Source organism: Beta vulgaris, chromosome 5, assembly GCF_026745355.1.
Source record: "Beta vulgaris subsp. vulgaris cultivar EL10 chromosome 5, EL10.2, whole genome shotgun sequence".
In the NCBI taxonomy this organism is placed as follows: Eukaryota; Viridiplantae; Streptophyta; class Magnoliopsida; order Caryophyllales; family Amaranthaceae; genus Beta; species Beta vulgaris.
The window spans coordinates 41,374,496-41,395,400 of NC_079206.1; the positions used below are offsets into that span (position 1 = coordinate 41,374,496).

Below are 20,905 nucleotides of genomic sequence, written 5' to 3' on the forward strand. Positions count from 1 at the left end.
TGTTTTAATCCGAAAATAAATGCCTAAACCTCGGAATGAATGGAAGATACCAAAGGACATTCGTCGGAGTTCCTTTCTTTCTCACCCGCTCATCATCCTCCTTTATCTTGTACCGAGACTCTCCCCACGTTGGACACACCCAAATCCTTGTATTCATTTCGATACAACACAATCATTTTGACATGCATGTATCTTCTCATATTCCATAGCTAATGGACACAACAATTTCTTTGCCTAGGAATTTGATTCCCTTCAGCTAGCAATTCTTGTAAAAAAGTGAACAACTCACTTAGAATTTTATCTGTCCAACTATGATTCGATTTCATATTGAACAATGTGAGGATGCTAGAAAGTTTAATGAAATTCTTACGCCTAGGATACATAGGTTTGTCCATTGCACTTAGAATACTATCATACATATATATGCGGATGATCGGTTCCTTCATCCTCCAAATTGTGCAACATCTCATATACCTTATCATTCTCATTATCATCCTCTCCTTTTGCAATATCAACCTCAACCTCATCATCATTGTGATCAACATGAAAATCATCACATAAACTAGTGGGGCTTATACCATGATCATAGAACTTTTCATGACATGTCCACCTAGTATAATTACTCTTAAACCCACAACGATCAAATGATCACGATTACCATACATCCAGTCCATTCCTTAGATTTCCCTCCCCACCCCATTAAGGTATGTCCATATAGGTTTGGTCATAATTCAAAATTATAGGGACAAATAAAACAAATCCAAAAATCCAAACTAATGGTTAAATTAACGTAAATGAGAAAATAATAAAAGGTATAATACATACCTCTGCTCTCAAGGAACAGCGGAGACAAGCATAATGAGGTGAGCTTGGAGAACCGACAAATTGACGAGCACATGAGAGAAGGTGACAATTGCAGTACAATGTAAAGGAGTTGCAAAGTGAGAGAATGCAATACCATTGAAAGAGATGAGTTTGGATCTTCACACAACATATCACTAAATTTCACAAATTCAAGGTACGTAGGAAACTATAATATAAATGCTTTTAAGTTTGAAATTCTAAAGTGAGCACTCAAGAATTCAAAACTCATTATCGAAATACATAATTCTAAAGTGAGCACTCAAGAAACACATGTAAGAAATTGATTCAATACAAGAATGACTTATGAATACAATTATATATTAGGAAGGTAGTTAGTGCACTACAAAGTATACAAATTCATAAGCACAACAAACTACAAACTACAAACATCCTAAATTCAATCTCAAAACTCATTTCACACATGTTTATCATTAGTGAATTCTCATTTTAACCCCTTAAACAAAAATCAGAACAAAAATCATTAAAATAAACCCTAAAAAAGTTAAGGGAGCTTGAAAATACATGATCAATGTAAATTAATATACAAGGAATTTAAAAACAACAAGAATTACATAAATTTTCGGCATCAGCAGCGGCGATGGCGAGTGAGAGAGAAAGAGTGACCGAGAATGAGAGAGAGTGTGTGTGTGTTACTGAAAACTGGGTGACAGACAATGAGGGAGTGCACCGCCGGCAAAGTGTGCGACAGCCAGGAGTGAGTGTGACAGAAAATCGAGAGAGAATGACAGTGTGGACCGAGAATGAGAGAGGGCGAGTGAGAATGCAAATCTGAAAATTGAACACAGAAAACCATCGGAGAGGGTTTGAGTGGATTCGCCAGAGAAGCAACGATTGGCAATGAGGGTGAGGGAGCGTCGTCGAGTGCGAGGGTGAGGGTGAGTTTATCGCAGGAGAGAGCGAGAAAGAGAGTGAGAGTGCGAGTTTGAGTTTAGAATTGTGTTTAGGGCTCGAGAATGCCGTTGGATCCAAAAATTAACTGGGGGTTTTGTTATTTGCGACGGATGGGCCATGGAGTCCGACGCAAATAACTTTTTGCATCTCATTAAAGAACTGTGCGACGCAGATAGGGGAGTATCCAAGGTCTGGATACATGCAGCGATGTGCGTCACATCTTTTCACCATACGACGTAAATATCCGGATCCCACCATGTGCGTCACACTGAAGCTTCCTAAGACGCAAATTATATTCGTCATTTGCGTTGCGTTCTCATTTTGATGCAACGCAAATGTCCCTTCCACTCATCTGTTGTGACTGTTTGCGTCACGTGTCTTATGATGTCCAATGCAAATAAGCTCTTGCTGAGATTTTGCATCAGTTCTTCGAGGGTGCGACACAAATAAGCCGAGGCAAATTAACAATACTGTACCAGTGACCACAAGTTCTAGAGTTCTCTAACCCTAACTTTTTCACAAGAGGTTTAGACACAAAAGAATGATAAGCACTAAGATCAAATACTAAATAACAAACACCGAATGAATAGAAAAAGTACTAGTGACCACGTATCCCTTTTCAACCTAATTCATCACATGAACCTACCCAGTCTTCCTCCTCACATCACCTCTGTGTGCCTGAGTAGCATTTGTAGTCCCTCCATAGCGATTAGGTGCAGTATTCCCTGGATAGAAGGAGCAGGATGAGTGTTGTTTCCATTCTGGGTATCTTATCGACTTGTTCCCCATTCCTCGAACTTATCTGTAACAGCCCGCACTTCCGAGCTGCTAACTAATCACAATTAAGATACACAAAACAGAATCAACACTTAACAAACCTCGAATTTGCATTTATTTACAGCGGCAACTAAACCTATAAAAACGATCCTGGATCTGTGGGTCAGGGGCCCACAATATAACAATTGAAAATCAAATAACAGATTACGAATACTTTGAAACAAAACATCTAACTTTAACCTCAGCCCACCATTCCATAACATAAAACTCTTCTTCTTGATCAATAATCATATTCCACGACCTCGACATCATTCCTGCAAAATCACTAACAGTGAACCCTGCCCCCACCAGGACAGGTTCGAAGAACAAAATCAGGAAAACTGAGTACACACACTGTCTAACCAGAAATTCATTTTAGTGGCTTAAAATATAGTTGTGCGGTTTATTACTCAACAAGTGGAACAATCCCAGACTTAAAAATACTTAAAATCAAATAGTTAGAAATGTTTATCACGACTCCAGCAACCCTTAACTAGAAATCCAATAAAGAGTACTCATACATATACTACAAATAATAAGTTTCTTGCCATAAGGACAATGTCAACAACAGTTGAAATACATAAGCTCATCCCAAGAACCTCATTTTGGTGGCTTAAGACCATTCGTATACAATTCATGCTAGAATTCAGTATGCTTCACAAGTAAGGTACTTGTTTAAAAATTTCAGGATTACTATCCTTGCACAATCGTATTAAAGTAAGAATTTTTATCATGAAGATCACCATTAGATCATTCAAAAACCCTTTGGGTCGTAGCATTTAATTTCATTGGGTAAAGCGAACACGAATAGAGAGGGGCTCCTTACACAAGGAGCCGACTGTCTCTAAGCTAATGGAGGTCGTCACCCCACCTTTAAATATTTATGCTTGCAAGCCTTAACCAGGACATGTCCCATTTTTATTATCTGCTGGACTTCACCCACCCAGCGAGGGTTCGAAAGGAGATCACCCATCCTCCAAGGGTTGTTGTTCATACCGTACTTATTTGGTATCGGCCTTTACCCACTTGTATCCATAGTTTATTTACATAAATAGTTTAAATGCACAGTTTATCAATACCACACGTGTTTCAAAGAACACATATTTATCCATGAAGAGGAAAATAATCACCACTACTATGGTGTTGCTAATCATTGCAAGACTTGGATCTTTCTTTTGAAATCTTTTGTTTTACGTCAACAATTTCACATATTAGTTACGTGTAAAGATATAAGGAAATAATCAATTCTTTACTGCTTGTAAAAGTCGTATAGGCACTTAGTGTGCTCATTTAAACTTTACCAAAAGGGTTGAGTTAACAAGAACTTTGGAACTTTTGTCAAAATAATTACACAAAAATACTGAACTTAAAATGAACATAACTTCCTGCTCGGTACTTCGAATTAGGAATTTCCAAAACTTAACCTCAATAACTTTTGGATCATGACTACTCAAAGGAACAATACCCGCTCCATAACACATATTGAGATCTCGCTCCATAAATGTTGTTTACTTTCCCCATAAAACAATAACTAAATCATAATGCTAATTTCTCAATAACACAAACTTATATCTTTCAAAATTTATACTCTTGTTCTTAATTCGTATCGCATACTCAATTCCACAGTGTATCAACGACTTAAACTCTCGTCCGTAAATTAATATAAAACAAAACAAAGTTGAAATGTAACTAACATATCCAAAATACCTGAACCTCAATAATCTTATTATAACACAAACTCGAATCTCAAATAACTCACTTAACTCAAATATTCTTTTAAAGGAAGTAATATACATAAAAATGTATTCGAAATCAAATGTCTCTCCGCAGTCGAACCCATAACATAATCAAAGTGTAAAATATGTTTCTCAAAGACTTATAAGATAACTATTATGGAGACCCAATTCTAAGCTCGTGCGATTAACCTGTAATGTTTTACTTGTAGACTATAAGGTATCCTCTAACATGTCTTGGCAATTCCCTTCATCATAATAGTTTCTCTTTGTACTTGGACTTCCGTCTTTAACTTATAGCATCTAAACTATAGCATTCCAAAATTCTCAGATATGAATTTTCCCCTTAAAGGTTTTCTTATTCCCAATACATGAACTTTCATTGCCAGAATATAATTATTACAGTCATAAATCACCTACAATTACTATGGCAAGTCAAAATATCTCACTCCATATTTCCCAATACTCACTCGTTGTCCTCATCCTTCTCAAATTTATAATTCAACAACCATACGTCCCCATGTATTTACTGAAAGCTCATATTAGCCTTAACACCATACGCTTAGTATTGTCATTATATAACTTTAATTACCATGCTCTCTATTATCTAGATTTATATTTTTCTTTCCCAACCCATTTATATAATCTTACTCATCCAATAGACGAAATTATGCTCCAAACTCTTTTACTTGACCCCTTTGCGGATAATCTTTTATTACATAAGTATTGTAAATTATATCTCTCTAATAGATACTCATCTAAACCACCACCAAGATTGGATCCTTTATTTCACTGATACGACATTCATATCTCAAATCCTACACATCCTCTGAACTCACAAACCTCTTGTAACAACTTCATTAACTCATAAATTAATATTTGACCTTTGAAATTCACATCCAAATTTACTATTCCCTAACTATCTAATCTACGTCCACCACATAACATCTTCATTCTTAGTTAGAACCTCCCAACAATTACTTCATCCTTCAATTATGACATCACAAATCTTCATTCTTATATAACCAAGCTCCATATTATTTTCGGAGATTTTCGGTGATACCATTCAGCCTTGTTTATACGCCATAAGTAAATCTTGGATATTTGAACTTCTAATAATATCCTCAAAGCGACAATTGTATTTCTTAAACGAATTCACAAGTACCCATCTCACACAAACTCATTCTAACTTAAATTCCAAACCCCATATAACATAATTCATCCATGATATTCTGTAAAGATATACCTTGTTTCACTAGATCTAGCTACGTGTTTCCAAACTTAAATCCGGAAGTAATGTTCATTTAATTGACCCAAATTTGAGAGACTTTTTCCTATGAGAACTTATTCATAAAAATTTAAGTTGGAGTAAAGATCCACGCCGTCATTAATAGAACTAGAAAATTCTGATTTATAATTTCACGAGTCCATATTTGTTCATAACTCCAAGTCATAATTTTCAAAGTTCATGATCATATATAATCAAAATCTCAAACCATAATAAAGAGTTTTTCATACTTTCAGAATTCCATATAAAACTTATATCACAAATATTTTCACAATTGCCTTAAACCTAAATTTTAACTCAACATCCTTGATCAAAATTCCTTTCTTTTTCTCTGAAACTTTCAAATATACTAACAGTTTAAATCGAAAGCGAGTTCATAAATATCGAGTCGACTCCCGCTTAGTTCGTAAATCGAAGTACTTGTTATAAAACCACTTATATAGTTAGATATACTAAAGATCTTGCTTTAATTCTCATAGCTACACTTTCATATAAAAGATCAACTTACTAAGCATGAAATTATTATAAATTCGATGTGGAAACAAGTAGGTTTAATAATATCACGACTCTATATTATTGAAGGATTCAACTACCTCCAATCAGTTCTTCATAGAAATATCACTCAGTAAAACTCATCACATATATAGCTTTCGCTCATCGCTTAAAAAAATATGTAGTTAACAACTCTTGTAAACACAGAATAACACTTTGAATAATTTTGATATATATAAAAGGCTTATTAAGCTCAGCACATGAAATCACATAAAACACGAATATAGATTCAAAGGTGGAAGGACATGTGTGTACCTTTAAACGATTCCCAATAATTCGACATTTGGATAACCAACTATAGCTCGAACTTCATAATATTATCATATACATACTCCAACAACACCTCAAAACAATAACAACAATCATTAACCATCCTCACAACAATTTAGATAAACAAATTGAATTACTCATACTTCTAAGCTCTTCCATGAACTAACCACCACAACTTTATATACAACCCATTCTACTAATCCAACTCACAACATCAATCCATCTCTAATTAACATCATTCTGATTTCAGAGAGTATTATCAAACGACATAATTTATAAAAAACAGTTTTTATAAACTTACTTAAGAGGCTTACTTCATATTAGAAGCTTCAATCCAATAAGAAAGATAAAATATTCAATCTTTAAGTTTAACAATTCTTATCATAATTATATTTGCTAATCAATAACAAAATTGAGAACCAAGTTTATTTCTAAAATCAGAATATAAAATCCAATTGCACCACACTTGAATTGGAATAAAGGAGATGAGGAATTAAGAAAAATTAGCTTATACCTTCATATGGAAAGGAATACCAACAATGGCAGCAACAAGGCAACAATTTTAGCAATGACAACATGGGCAAACAAGCCAACCACGACAGCAGCGCAACACAAAGTACACAGCATGCTGAACTTGTGTAAGGCGTAACTCATAGCTCCGAACTCCGAATTGATCGATTTTTGTGCCCAAATTTATTAGCTAGAAGTGATCTACAACTTTGATTCAGCAACAAAGAGCAAAATTGGATTGCATGTTATAGATAATTTAGGCAACAGATTGTCGGAATAAAAACAGAGGAGAGAGAAATGAAGGTAGCAACACCAAACTTACATAGACCATAACTCATAGCTCGAACTCCAATCAAGTGATTTTTGTGCAAAATTCATTAGCTCGAAGTTATCTACAACTTTGATTCAGCAATAAAGAGCAAAATTGGATTGCATGTTGTAGATAATTGGGGCCACAGATTGTCGGAATAAAAACAAAGGAGAGAGAATTGAAGGTAGCAACACCAAACTTGCAAAGACCATAACTCATAGCTCCGAACTCCAAATCAAGTGATTTTTGGGTCTAAGTTCAATAACTTTTCGAGATCTACAACTTTGATTGAATAAGTTTGAGCAAATTCCGACTATAAATGCAGAAATTGAGCATGCACAGTACGGGATATAAAATCAGAGAAGAGAGAAAATTGAGGTTTTGGGGTTTTATTTTTGTTTTAAGGTTTCTCCCAATTCTCAACCACTTGAGTTATTAAACTGAAATCTTGAAGAGAATAATTGATCTGTAGGAAAAAATACACTTTGGCACTTGATTGAGAAGTCATAAAAAAAAATAGAGTGATGCTCTAGCATCTAGAGTAGATGACATGAGTGAGGAGAAATAAATTGTAATTATAAATGAGTTTTTATTTATTTCAAAGCTTGAAATCCTTAACTCAATATCTCTATTATATAAAATCCATATTAACTTATTTGTGCTTCGAACTTACTTTAGACAATAAAAAAAAATTCTCAAAGTAATTTCTTTACTAATATGAACATAGATAACTTTGACTAAAACGTGTCTGAAAATATCAGCTATTATACTTATCAAATCTCATTTATAAAGTCGTTATTAAACCTGCTTAAAATATAGGCTATTAAATTATCTCAGGCCTGAAGTTCCTAGACCTTAGGTTAGTAAAAAATTCATAAGCTCGATGTCCCGTCTTCCCATAGTGATTACACTACCAAATTACCATCACAATCCTTGCCAGGGTGGTTCTCACTACAACGTTTGCAATAGGAAATCTTATCAGTCCTCTGGTTCTAACCTTGGGCTGACTACGGGAAGGAGTGGAATTCTTATTGTCCTTAGACTACTGCCGACTAGAACCTTTCTTGTAATTACCACCAAAATCACGGTTCCCAAAGTTTCGATTTTTATTGAAATCCCCTCTACCTTTGTTGTAACCAGTGGAACTAGATGTATCACCCTTTTCTGTCGCTTGAGTAGACCCTGCTGGAGTGGATTTCAACTTCTTTGCAGCTTGCCTCTTTCTCTCAATCATCTTAGCATTACAAGCACGAGTGTACAACTCATTCACTATAATATACTCACCAGCTCCCGTCCTAGAATGAATATTAGGGTTTAACTTCTCCTCGAATTTCACTGCTCTCTCATGCTCATCAAGAACTAATCCCTTAGCAAAACGAGCCAACTTCTGAAATTTCACATAAAACTCATGAACGATCATATCTCCCTACACAAGATCATTAAACTATGTCATCGTCCTCTTCCTCATATGGGGGGGGGGGGAAAGAACTCCTCGTGGATCGCCTTCTTAAACTCCGTCCAACCAAACTCTCTCTCCTCCATGAGCTCTTCTCCTTCCTCATCCACAGTCACCTTAGTAGTCAAATAAAACTTGTTATAAGTCCACCAAATATCAGCATCCTCAACCAGATAATATGCAGCAGCATGAACCCACATCTCATTAGAGACTTGGCGAGTGGTAAAGATTTTTTCAAATTCTCTAATCCAGTTCTCCATCTTGGTAGGATCACCCTTACCATCAAAAGAAGAAGTTTTATTCTAGTCAATTGCTTTAGAAATCACAGCTGTTTTGGAACTAACATTGCCAAAAACAGGAGTAATAGGAGTATTAAGGGCAGCAGCTTGAGCCTCTGCAAGTTTCTTCATAGCATCAGTTAAGGGTCGAATGGATTGAGCTATCTCGTGCATCATACGATTTAAACATGAGTTTTTAGCACGTACATGTCTATGCACTATCTTAAAAGCACGATAGAAACAAAGATAAACCAAACATGGTTCACCTTTAGAAAATGATAAATAAAATGCGAGAATTCACATAGTTCATAATTTTATTAGTTTCAAAACATCAATACATCAGGCAAGAAATGAAAAGAGAAGTATATATCATCAATATGTGATAATAATATAATGGAAAATTTCCTCAGCTACCCCTAAGGTTTGGCGTAATTCCCAAATTACCCCCCATATTTGGGGAATTCCTCAGATACCCATGAGGTTTGTGTTTCTGCTCAAGATACCCTTACTATGGATGGAAACCTAACGCCGTTAGGTTTTCCCCTCTCTCTCCACCCATCATCCTCCATTGATGAACATGGAAACTTTCTCTCTCCTCCCAACCCACTCTAAAGCCGTAACCACCCAACCTCCACGACCTCCCCACCCCAGCAGCCCCTCACCGCCTGCCAGCTACAACCCCCATTTTTGCAATCTCTCTCTCTCTCTCCTCTATTTTTGCCAAATCCCAAATCTTCGACTGAAGAAGATCGATTTTTCTCTGGCCTGCTAACTTCACTGTCCGATCTTCTTCGTCGGGCATTGATTTCGCCACTACTCATTAACCAAACTGAACTGGGCATCAATTTCGACTGGGTGGGGAAGGGGTGGGGTCGATTTCGACAGGGTTCTGGGCGTCGATTTGGACGGGGTGGGTGGGGGAGGGGCTAATCTGGTGGGGGAGGGGGCTGCGGGGGTAAGGGAGGGGTGGTGGGGGGGAGGTGGTGGGGGTTGGGTGGTTAGGGATTTAGAGTGGGGTGGGAGGAGAAAGAAAGCTTCCATGTCATCAATGGAGGATGATGGGCAGAGAGAGAAAAAGAAAATTGGGGAGAAGGAGAGGAAAACCTAACGCGTTAGGTTTCCATCCATAGTAAGGTAATCTGAGGAATTCCCTAAATGTGGGGGGTAATTTGGGAATTACGCCAAACCTTAGGGGTACCTGAGGAAATTTCCCTAACATAATCCCTTGTTTTCCCATAAATCATCATCACAACGGCTCTTCAATTTTAACAAATTTATTTAACAATTCTTGTTTAAGGTCATCTGAGAGAAGTGTTAGTAACCTATGGCTCTGATACCAACTATAACAACTGAAATCCGATACTTATAAAAACATCTTATAATAAATAAACTCATAAATTCAAAAGTGCTATGTCGCGATAATTAATAATAATAACCGCAAGGTTAATGGTTCTAACTAAAATAATAAACAATAAGTTTGAAATAATTATGCCAAACCAGACACTACAACAAATCATCACTTGTGCCACGAATTATGCCACAGGAAATCAAAATTCGTGGCATAATTGCATATAGCCACGGGAAAAATAAATAGTAAGACAAAATCTAAAGAAGAAGAAAAATTTATGCCATGGGTAAATAATTTCCCGTGGCAAATATCAAAATTATGCCACGGGAAGATATTTTCTTGTGGCAAACTTTAAACTTCGGCCAAGAGTAAGAAATGTTTCGTGGCAAACATACATTTATGCCACGATTTTTGCCACATTACAAATTTTCGTGGCTAAATCTATTTTTGCCACTGGAAAATAGAATATAGGGGCATATAATTTCATGGCAATAAATATACCTTTCATCACATTTAGCCATCAGACTTTGTTATTCTATATAAAAGTATATTAAACATAATACATCATTTTGAGAATAATAAGTTTGATCTGTATTACCGAGAGGTCTACGGTTCGAGTCCGTATAGCCCTACTAAATTTATATACTATCGAATGAATATTAATAATTTATTAAACTATATATTTTTTTTGTTTAGAACCGATCAGTTGACTCTTATAAAAAAAAGATTAATAATTAAATTCCAACCTAACCAACCAACTACAATTGGAATAAGTGGATCTAGAAACACCCTACTTACTTTGTTTACTAAAATTTGATTTGTAGACAAGCCTGGGTTTGAAAGAGATCTTTGGTAAATTTCATTGTCAAAGAAACTTTTTGTCTTGATATACCTTACATATCAAAGCGTAATATTAAAAGTAGGGTATATGTGGTCCATTTTTGTTAAAATACTTTAACATTTTTTATAGAAATGTTGAGTTTTTTTTCGAAAAAAAGTTTTTAACAACCAACTAGGAATTTATTGTAAATAATGCTTTTTAAGTAAATAAATTTATTGTAAATCTATTAACTTATTTATTCTTTTTTATATTTATTTTCAAATCAACTTATTAAACACACATATCTAAGCATATATATTTGATTCAATATTTGTTTATTACTTAAACGTAAAATTTAGATCAAATTTTTTTGAACCCAAAATATTGGCGCTAATCATATGCTTATGACGGTAGAAGGAATTTTGACCGAGTTCTAAACCTACTCGGTTGAGGCTGGGTTATTTCTCACACATCTATCTAACGCTATTTTTCATATCTTCAAAAACCGCCATTAATTCTCACACCATCACAACAGAGAGGCCCGACTGTGATTCACGCATGCAATTTGACAATCGAACATCTCCATCCCACCATCGTTGGTAAGATTGCAATTCAATAGATTCGTTTTACAAATTTGTATTCGTTGCAATTCAACCATTCTTGTTTTGTCGTTTCTTTGATAATCGAAATCGTTTCAGACATCTGTTCCAAAGGGAATAGAAGACGAAGAACCCATCCTTACGAAGTTACGATTTGGATTCAATTATTCTAGAGTCTAGGCGTTTGACCTCGTCATCAGTCTAAACGCAATTCACCGGTCCTTCATCTTGTAGAATTGCCCATATCCTTGAAGTTGAACTGGTAATTCGACATTCCTCTCTTTATTCATGGTGTTTTGATTATTTTAGGGATTTTCGATTTTAGTCGTTTTGTGTTGTAGGTAAATTATGAATCAATTTTCAATTTTAGTGGTTTACGCTCTAAAGCTTTGAAATTGTTTAGCCTCAAGAAAGGAGTTGAATTGTCTTTTGTGTAATGAAAAATGTATTCTTTACTTGATACTGAAATCAAGCTCTACTTCTTGCTTCGAATGTTTTTTGTTTTATATTTGGGCTTTTTGTCTCTTTTTTTTTCTTCCTTTTCTTCTCTTTTATTGTTCGTTTGTCTGACAGTGTCTAACCAATGTCCTTCAAATTGTATATATTTTTAGAAAGAGCGAGTAAAACTGTAAGGTTTCAGTATAGTCTTTTAGAAAGAGACTCAAGCAAAACTGAGTTAGAAAGAGCGAGCAACAAAGATGTATCACATCTCAAAGAGGTGATGTCCAAAGAACATTAGTTGGACAGGGAACCACTCATGCAGCCATATCATAATATATTGATAGAATTGGCAAGAGCTAGTAATATTAGAAAAGATATCAAAAAGTCAATACATTATTATAGTTAAATATTGTAAGGTTACTCCTTTTTTCCTACCCTTCATGATAATCATACATCTATTTGATTCTTGGATTCATAATCATAACTGCAGTTACATAGACTTGCCTTTGGTTCAACCGAATTGCGATTGTTAATATTGCTGCCTTTATTGGCCTAAAAAATTGAAAACATGGACAATGTATATACAAAAAATCGGCCACAAGCTTGACAAAATGTGCCAAGGCAATATTCTAACTATAAATGCCTAACATAACTATAAATGCTATGCTAATGTTGTGCATTAGTATAGCATTAGGAAAAAGTTGTAGTAGGAAAAAGTTCCTTCGAATTCGTTCTTTGTGCCCCCATATGATCAGCTACATTGTTAAAAATATGTAGAGTTCAAATCCCCACTTTCACAAGAAAAAGGTTGCACAGTAATCACTCTTTACAGTTACAGTTTCATTCTATTATTTCCATAATCTGAAATTTTATTACTCTTGTTGCACCTACCAGTTTTATCTTTGCCATCTAGTTTGAGTTTCCTGTGTGCTTGCTTGAAGTTGGTATTTGAGATTGTGTATTTAAAATTCGAAACTATAATAAACAAAAGAAATACTTAGTTTCATCTGCTTTCCATATTTTAGGTGAAGCAAATTTCTCATTTTTATCTACGACATGATTTTGGTACTTTCCCATTACTCTATTTTTTGTTGCTTCTTTTTTTGTGTAATTGATTGTCCTAATTTCAAACTTGAACTATATATATTAGTGTCATTTATAATTATTAAATATTTTATATTGCTTATCTTGTAGTAAGAAATCTTCTCAATCATGGATGATTCAGATGTCCAAAAGAAAATATTACAGTGGATGGAATTTGAAAATAGATTTGACGATTTCCTTAGACTCATGGCTCATGGGAGTGTGTAAATATGGCCTTTTGGATTATGGTGACTTTGTGGTTGTTGGCTTCTAAGAAGGCTCGGGATTTTTAATGCTTTTTTATTTGGGTTGTTTGAGTAAGGCAGCGAGCTGAGATTGTAGAGTCGATATTTGACAAACTCATGGTTCTTGTCAGTTGATCAGATTGCATCAGAGAGCTTGGAGTGTGTTAATGTCCAGAGTGTTGAGTGACCTTCGAACTTTGTGCTTTAGGTGTTCCACTCCACATCATTTGCTTTCGGGGGTACTTCTAAATATTAGTGTGAATGTGAACGTGAGACCTGTCATATGGAATGCGAACTTGAGATGATAGGGACCCTATTCAAAGAATGGTTTTTAGGTAAGTTTAATAGCATTGCAATTGGCTGTCATATGTTAGGATTTTGTAGCTCAATGATATATTCTTGTTCTATTTGTTGCTTAGAATTTCTTATATATATCATGAAATTATCACAAAGTGACTCCAATCGGACCTAGACGTGAACCGTACTTGATACCTGGTTTTTTACCCAAGCTGAGATTGACCTGCCCAAATAACACACCTGAAATTTGAATGGCTCAATCGATTAACTATTCAGTTAAAGTAATGGATTGTATAACCAAGCCTGATATGAATAACCCATTTCTCATAAATTTGAGCATGCATATGGAGTAATAAACATAATTCAAGGCTCTCTCAACCCACAGAAAAGGAAAAAATTTAGAAGCAGCTTAACTTCAAAGTTTGCTTCTTTATTTGGTGAAACTATAGCAAAGAAAAGGTGGAGATTTGGTAGTTTTAGGATTCGAAGTATAGGAGGATTCTCTTTGTTGTATCCATTCAGGAGGATTCCACAATAGTGATATGACCTCATCTTGCATATTGTTAAGTAAGATCTTTTATTTTTTTTGAGTATGTGATTATATATCGATTTTTGAAACCTTTGGAGCTAATTCGAAATGGAACTTTGGGTTACAATTCCATTTTTTAGTTGCTGGTGGGTTTTGGGAGAATAAGTTTGAGGTTTGAAGCATTTGAAAATTTTCTTGAGGGATGTTATACCGAGTCTTCATAATATGAAATTGAAGAGCTAGTGCACTGAGAGCTACTAACGTATCCAAAGAGCTAGAGCTTAATGGTCCAGCACTGCTTTTAAATAATTGGGGGTTGTCACTTGTCAATAGTTTCTGCAGACAATTTTATTCAAGAAACCTTGTCTTAGCAAGACAGGGTGTAGGTAAGAGATTGAATGGGAAGCTTATTTGTGCAACTGATATTGCTTACAGTTATTCTTCTTTGACCTGACACTAATATTGTTAATGCATTTTGTTTGGTTCTTAATTTGTGTTCAATCAAAGCAAGATTAATGGATGTCACTATTGTATTTTAACAATTTTTTTTTGATTTGTTACAGATTGGAGAAAGAGGGTACATATTATCAAGCACAAGACGCATTCTTAGTTACAATCAAAGTACTATGTAGTTTATAATTTTTCTATGTAAAAAGATTGGAGAATATTGTGTTTTTATTTAGTTGCCAATGGAACTTTTTATTTCAAGTACATTTTAATGTAAAGATATTAGAAATTTTCTATTAATAATAATATTTCGTTATTCCATATCAAAAATTATGGTTTACTATATATTTATTTGCACAATAATATATATTTGGCATATGAAATTGGTAACATATATAAAATCGTATACTCTCTTTCTTGTCACGGGAGATCTTATGCATACTGAATTGTTTAGCCATGAGAGAAAATTGTAGTCAAAGATTTGTTAGCCACAGTAAAATTCATGGCAAAGGATTATTTTAGCCACAATAGTACTTGAGTCAAAGGCTTTGTAGCCACGGTAATACTCGTGGCAAAGGATATTTTTAGCTACGGGAGTATTCGTGGCATACATTTCACTTTACGCCACACCCTCTATTTTCCCGTGGCAAAATCTTAGCCACGGCCACTTGCGCCACGGGAGTACATTCCGAAATTCCCGTGGCTAGATTACATAGCCACGGGTTTCTTTAACTTGGGCCACGATTCTTACCATGGCACAAGTGGCAATTTGTGGTAGTGAGAATATAAATTCTAAAGTGAAATAAATAATAGGGGAAAGTCTTTTTAAAGCCTATTAAGCTAAAGGAGATCTAACATACTCTTTAACGTAACCCAACCAAAAGGTAACTATGTATAGGTACCTGCACATTAAACACTGTTAGTAACAGCCAAAGGCTGAGCAAGATTTTATACTATAATGAAACAAAACTATTCAATTTTCAGGCAAGACATATAGGAATCTCTTGCAAATTTATTTAAAAGTTGTACATATTATATATATCTATAATATATTAACTTTCTAACAACTTCAAATCTAATCTTTCTTTCTTTATGAACCAATTTGTAAAACTTTCAAACATAACCTTTTGTAATATATGAGTAGGAAGTAATAAAAAAAATCGAATGAGTTAGCTAGGCTAACTTGATAAGGTAAACACCAAAGTCCTTGTTATCCATACCCCTAACTTGATAACGTACTAAGAAGGAAGGCGAATGGCAAGAGTATTGATCAATATACCCCCAACTACTAAAACAAATTGTTGAGACATTGTTAACTCAACATACTTCCATACTCGAGGAATGCCGCTTACCGGCAACCCCACATTTTAATTAAACTTTATAACAATGAGGAACAACCTGCTTTTTATTAATATAAGTCTCATAAACTCTTTCGATATAAATATCTATAAGAATTTAAATCTTAATGTATAAACGTCATAAAAACGATCTCATTCCTAAAATAAGTTTCCAAAACAACATAAAACAATTTCTGAACTCATATGTACAAGCATATTACTAAATCTTACCATATCAACAATCACAGTCAATGAATCTCAATCTCAAATCAAAAAGGTTCCTCTACGAACCCGCAATCTACAATATAATAACATAGTATAAGTCACTAGACTATACTTCACATAATTTACCTATAAATGACATAACCTAGTTAAAACCTATCCATAGTGGTTTAATGGTGAATCATATAATTTAGAGAAAGGGTTACTTATATACTAACAAAACCTCAAACAGGTGTACGTATTACACAATTATCACTAATATTTTTTTTGTTCCTTATTAGTTTCCTAATTATAAACGTGATCAATCAACCTAGTTCATAAACTGTACATGATATAAGCCAACAATAAACTACTTGCCTGCCGACTGTGACTCTAATAGTAAAAATAACATAAAGAGTATTACACTAATCTAATATTGTAGCATTTCAAATATTTTACATAGAATGAAACTGATTGGATTATATTTAATCATCTACTTGCAACAACTTTGAAGAGATATTGTTGTATAAGAAGCAACAATGTTTCCCGAACCTATGCCTTGAATTATGTCATTTAAGCATAGAATCACACTATTACTATTTATGGCAAACTTCTCGTCGGCTAAAACAACAGATGATACCCACCTCCAATTCAGTCTACAACAACTAAGAATTACAACAACCATTACTCCTAGCAATTCTAGTCCACACCACAATAATTCTAGCTTATCCGAATTAGTGCAACACATAGCCAAATCTCCCAACTCCACAAACAATAATACTTGAATCCCACCATTCAACAATTCTCATGCTAAAGTATGATATATTTTATTCTAAACAACTATAGTGTTATACTTAAGTTTGACAGCCGACAAACAATCCACATAACAATAATTTTAGCGTAAATCTTGAAACTAATATTTGGCAAATTAAATTCGAAATATACTAAACTAAACCATATTAACCATCAAACATGAACCAATCATGTAAATTTTGCATAATAGACAATTTTCCCCAATTCAATTTATTGAAGAACCCTAATTTATAAAAAACCCCAAATTCAGATAATCAACCAAATACGAAATTAAAGTTGAACATTATAACTTACTTGATTAAGGAAATTAAATGACAGTGAAATTATTCTCCAAAGGATCCAAAAATCTTTTCTTTAATCCGATTCTCGACATGAAACGCAAGCCCAAGAACAAAGTTTTCCTTCATCGAAAACAAATCCACAACCTGCAATATGGTGAAGATGGATGAAAGATAGTTGGAGTATGATCATGGTTGATGGAAGTTTTGTATATTTAATGTTGATGGAGGTGAGGAATTAAATAAAAGTATAAGATGTTGGCTTGAGTTATGGAGGATTTGGATAATGTACACTCTTTTCTTTTTCTACTTTATGTCTTCTTGTAATGGGAAAATGATAAGTATTAGTACTGTATTTAACCTAGGAGAATTAGGAGTTTATTTTTGACCACTTATACGGCAAAGTCAAAGCTAGTTAAAAAAAAGTATTCTAAAGAAAAGAAATTAAAAATTATTTTCATTAAATAACTTAACACAAATAGTTACTAAATGGGTATAAAACTAGGGGGTGTTACACGACGGGCACCTGTCAACGGAAGACACTAAAGGATGAGGAAATTTGGGAGGGATAAAGAAGAAAAAGCGAGAGAAAAAGAGAGCAGGGAGACCGAAAATAGGGGATAAGGAAGAGAGAGAAAATAAAGTGGGGAAAAGTTTGGGGTATTGGGTTTATATAGTTATATCTTTTTGGGTTTAGTAAATTATTTTTTGGCTTTCATAATATTTAATGGTTGGGTGTTTTTCATAGTTAGGTTCCTCCAACCCAATTTAAAATCCTTTTTACTAAACTCAAATATGTTTTAAGCTATTTAAATAATTGTCAAAGTATGACTGAATAAAATATTTGCTTACTTAAAATCATTAAATAATTCTTTTGACTTTCAAATAGTACCGTTTAAGAAATAAATCATTTAAACATTAAAATATATATAATATACATAAAATGTATTTATAAAATTCACAAAATTGCGGGGGATTACAATCGTTTTGTACCCACTCGACAACCGCCACATGTCAGCCTCGGTCTCTGCTTACTCATTACTAAGGTTAGTCTATTTTATGTTAAACTTATATCTTTCATTTTTTCCCCTACAGTCAAATTTTGCAAATTGTTTGTTGGATATAAGTGTGAGTGCAAAATTTTATTGTTTGAAGTATTCCTATTTGAATTTATTATTAATACTTTTAATATTTAATTGATGTTTTGAAGAAGATTATTGAATTAATCATAATTTATATTGTTATAGGAATTCTAAGTTAGTAACATTACTAGATTTTATGAATGAGGTTGATGTACTTCCTTTGTCCCCCAAAAGATATTACACTTCTAATATTTGTACCATTTATAAGAAAAAGATTATTTTGAATTATTTTCAACATAATAAGAAAAGATATAGTCATATGGGTCTTGTTTAATTTGTTATATCGCGAAAATAAAACTTTTATTGTTTTTTACTGATATGTAATTAAAGATATTAATGATAGATTGTAATAGTTGAAATAAAAGAATTGTTAGATTTCGACTTAAAAATAATAATTTTTTGCATTTGAATATTTTTAATTTTTGTGTACTATCGGGTTGATTATTTTGAGCCCCCTAGGATTAAAATCCTAGATTTGGTCCTGTAAATAATATGTTAACTCGGAAGGGACACTACAAGAGGGAGGCAAATTCTAGTGTGGAACTTATTAAGTAATCAGGAACTTAAAATGCGATAGAGATTTGTACGTGGAAACTTCTTATCTTAATACAAGAAGAAAAACCACGAGCTCTTCAAGATTTAAACTCTTCTCTATAATAGGGGAACATTTCAGTTACAACCTATTACATACACAAGTTCCATTAAAAGATCCAACTCTCGCAAGTTCTGCTCAGAACTCCAAGTTCCACTCGGAACTTCACTCTTCCCCACTATGATTCCTTCAATCACAATGCTACTCTTTCTCCTTAGTATAAGTCTCTCAAGAGTCCCCCCCAGTAGTAGTATAATTGTACATTGTTGCGATTCTTAAATGGCCTATTGCAACAAATTTCGCACTGCCATAAATCAAGGTGCAACAATAGATAAAAACGAATTCTATGCACAGACAACAAGAGCTTACTCAGGTTTCTAACTCAAACTTGATACATGATTTCACTCAAACTATTCACCAAGTCTCCATTACAGGAGTTCACTCAAACCCTTTAACCCTAAAACTCATATACATGCACTTGATAATTTGGTATAAATCTTGTCTATAGAAATTAAAGAACAATAGAGGACCATTACACATGTAGGAACTTGCAACTGACTCAAAACATAAAGTTTGCATATCTATACTAATATATTAAAAGGCGTGCCTAAGCGAGAAACGGTGCCATGTGGCGCTCTCCCTAATGAAGTTTTACTCCATGTAATCCACAACGATAAAAAAAAATTAGAAATTGCATAGTGTAAGGTTTGATCCCGAAACCTCAAGAACATACACTAAATTCTTAACCACTAGACCAAATAATATTTAGTGTTATCATCTTAAATTATAATTTTAATAAATGAAATTTTCCCGTACCCGGGGCGTAGCCCAGGCCTCATAACTAGTTAGTAATATTTATTTAGAGTTACACATTGCTTGTTTAGAGTTATGCCAACTTTTTTTTAGTGGTATAAGAACTAGTTGTTAAGTTCTTAAGCTTGTGTGTTTTGAATGATGACAAACTAATCCTTTGTTGTGTTCTATATGATATATACATGTGTGTGTCTAACCATATTTTTACGATAAATATGTAATCTCCTGTAATTTTATGAATTTTATAAATATATATATTTTAATGTATATTTATATATATTTTAGTACTTAAATGACTATTTATCAAAAGTTTGACTATCTGAAAGTCAAAGGAATTATTTAATGATTTAAAGTAGTCAAATATTTTATTTAGTCAGACTTTGAAAATTATTTAAATAGCTTAAAACACCTTTTGGTTTAGCAAAAAGGATTTTACATTGGGTTAGAGGAATCCAACTACACAAATCACCTAACCATTAAATATTATTAAAGCCCAAACAACATTTTCTAAGCCCAAAAGGGAATAACTATATAAACCTCAAAACTTCAAAAATTCTCCCACACATTTATTTTCTCTCTCTTCCTATCCCTTAACCTTTCGGCCCTCTCCTATTTCCTTTTGTCTCTTTTTCTTCTATCTCTCTCTCTCTCTCTCTCTCTCTCTCCTCTCAGTCCTTCCTCCTATTTCGGACAACAGTCGACGGCAACCGACGCCACCATCGTGTCGCGCGACCTCTCCCCACCGGCGTACCTTTCCTTCCTCCTTTTCTTTGGTTATTTTCTTCCTCATAATGTTATATTTAATGCAAAGTTTATATTTTTAAGGAGTGTTTTAATACGTTTATGTTTAAAATTATAGTTTGATAATTTTAATATATATATAAGATTGTGTAGTATGTATAATGAAGTAATCAAATTTCAGATTTATTGA

The 20,905-nt window shown here is 33.9% G+C and overlaps 2 long non-coding RNA genes across 2 annotated transcripts; one reads left to right on the plus strand and one right to left on the minus strand.

Moving 5' to 3' along the window:
* Nucleotides 1-11,548: 11,548 nt before the first annotated feature.
* On the plus strand, nt 11,549-15,119 carry LOC125497486 (uncharacterized). The gene is made up of 3 exons (XR_007274279.2): nt 11,549-11,756; nt 11,856-12,018; nt 14,915-15,119. It is a non-coding gene; the product is annotated as an uncharacterized LOC125497486 (long non-coding RNA).
* LOC104908258 (uncharacterized) lies at nt 12,533-18,008 on the minus strand. The gene is made up of 2 exons (XR_002041462.3): nt 17,444-18,008; nt 12,533-15,700 (listed from the first exon to the last, which is right to left on the minus strand). It is a non-coding gene; the product is annotated as an uncharacterized LOC104908258 (long non-coding RNA).
* Between the last annotated feature and the right edge of the window lie 2,897 nt (nt 18,009-20,905).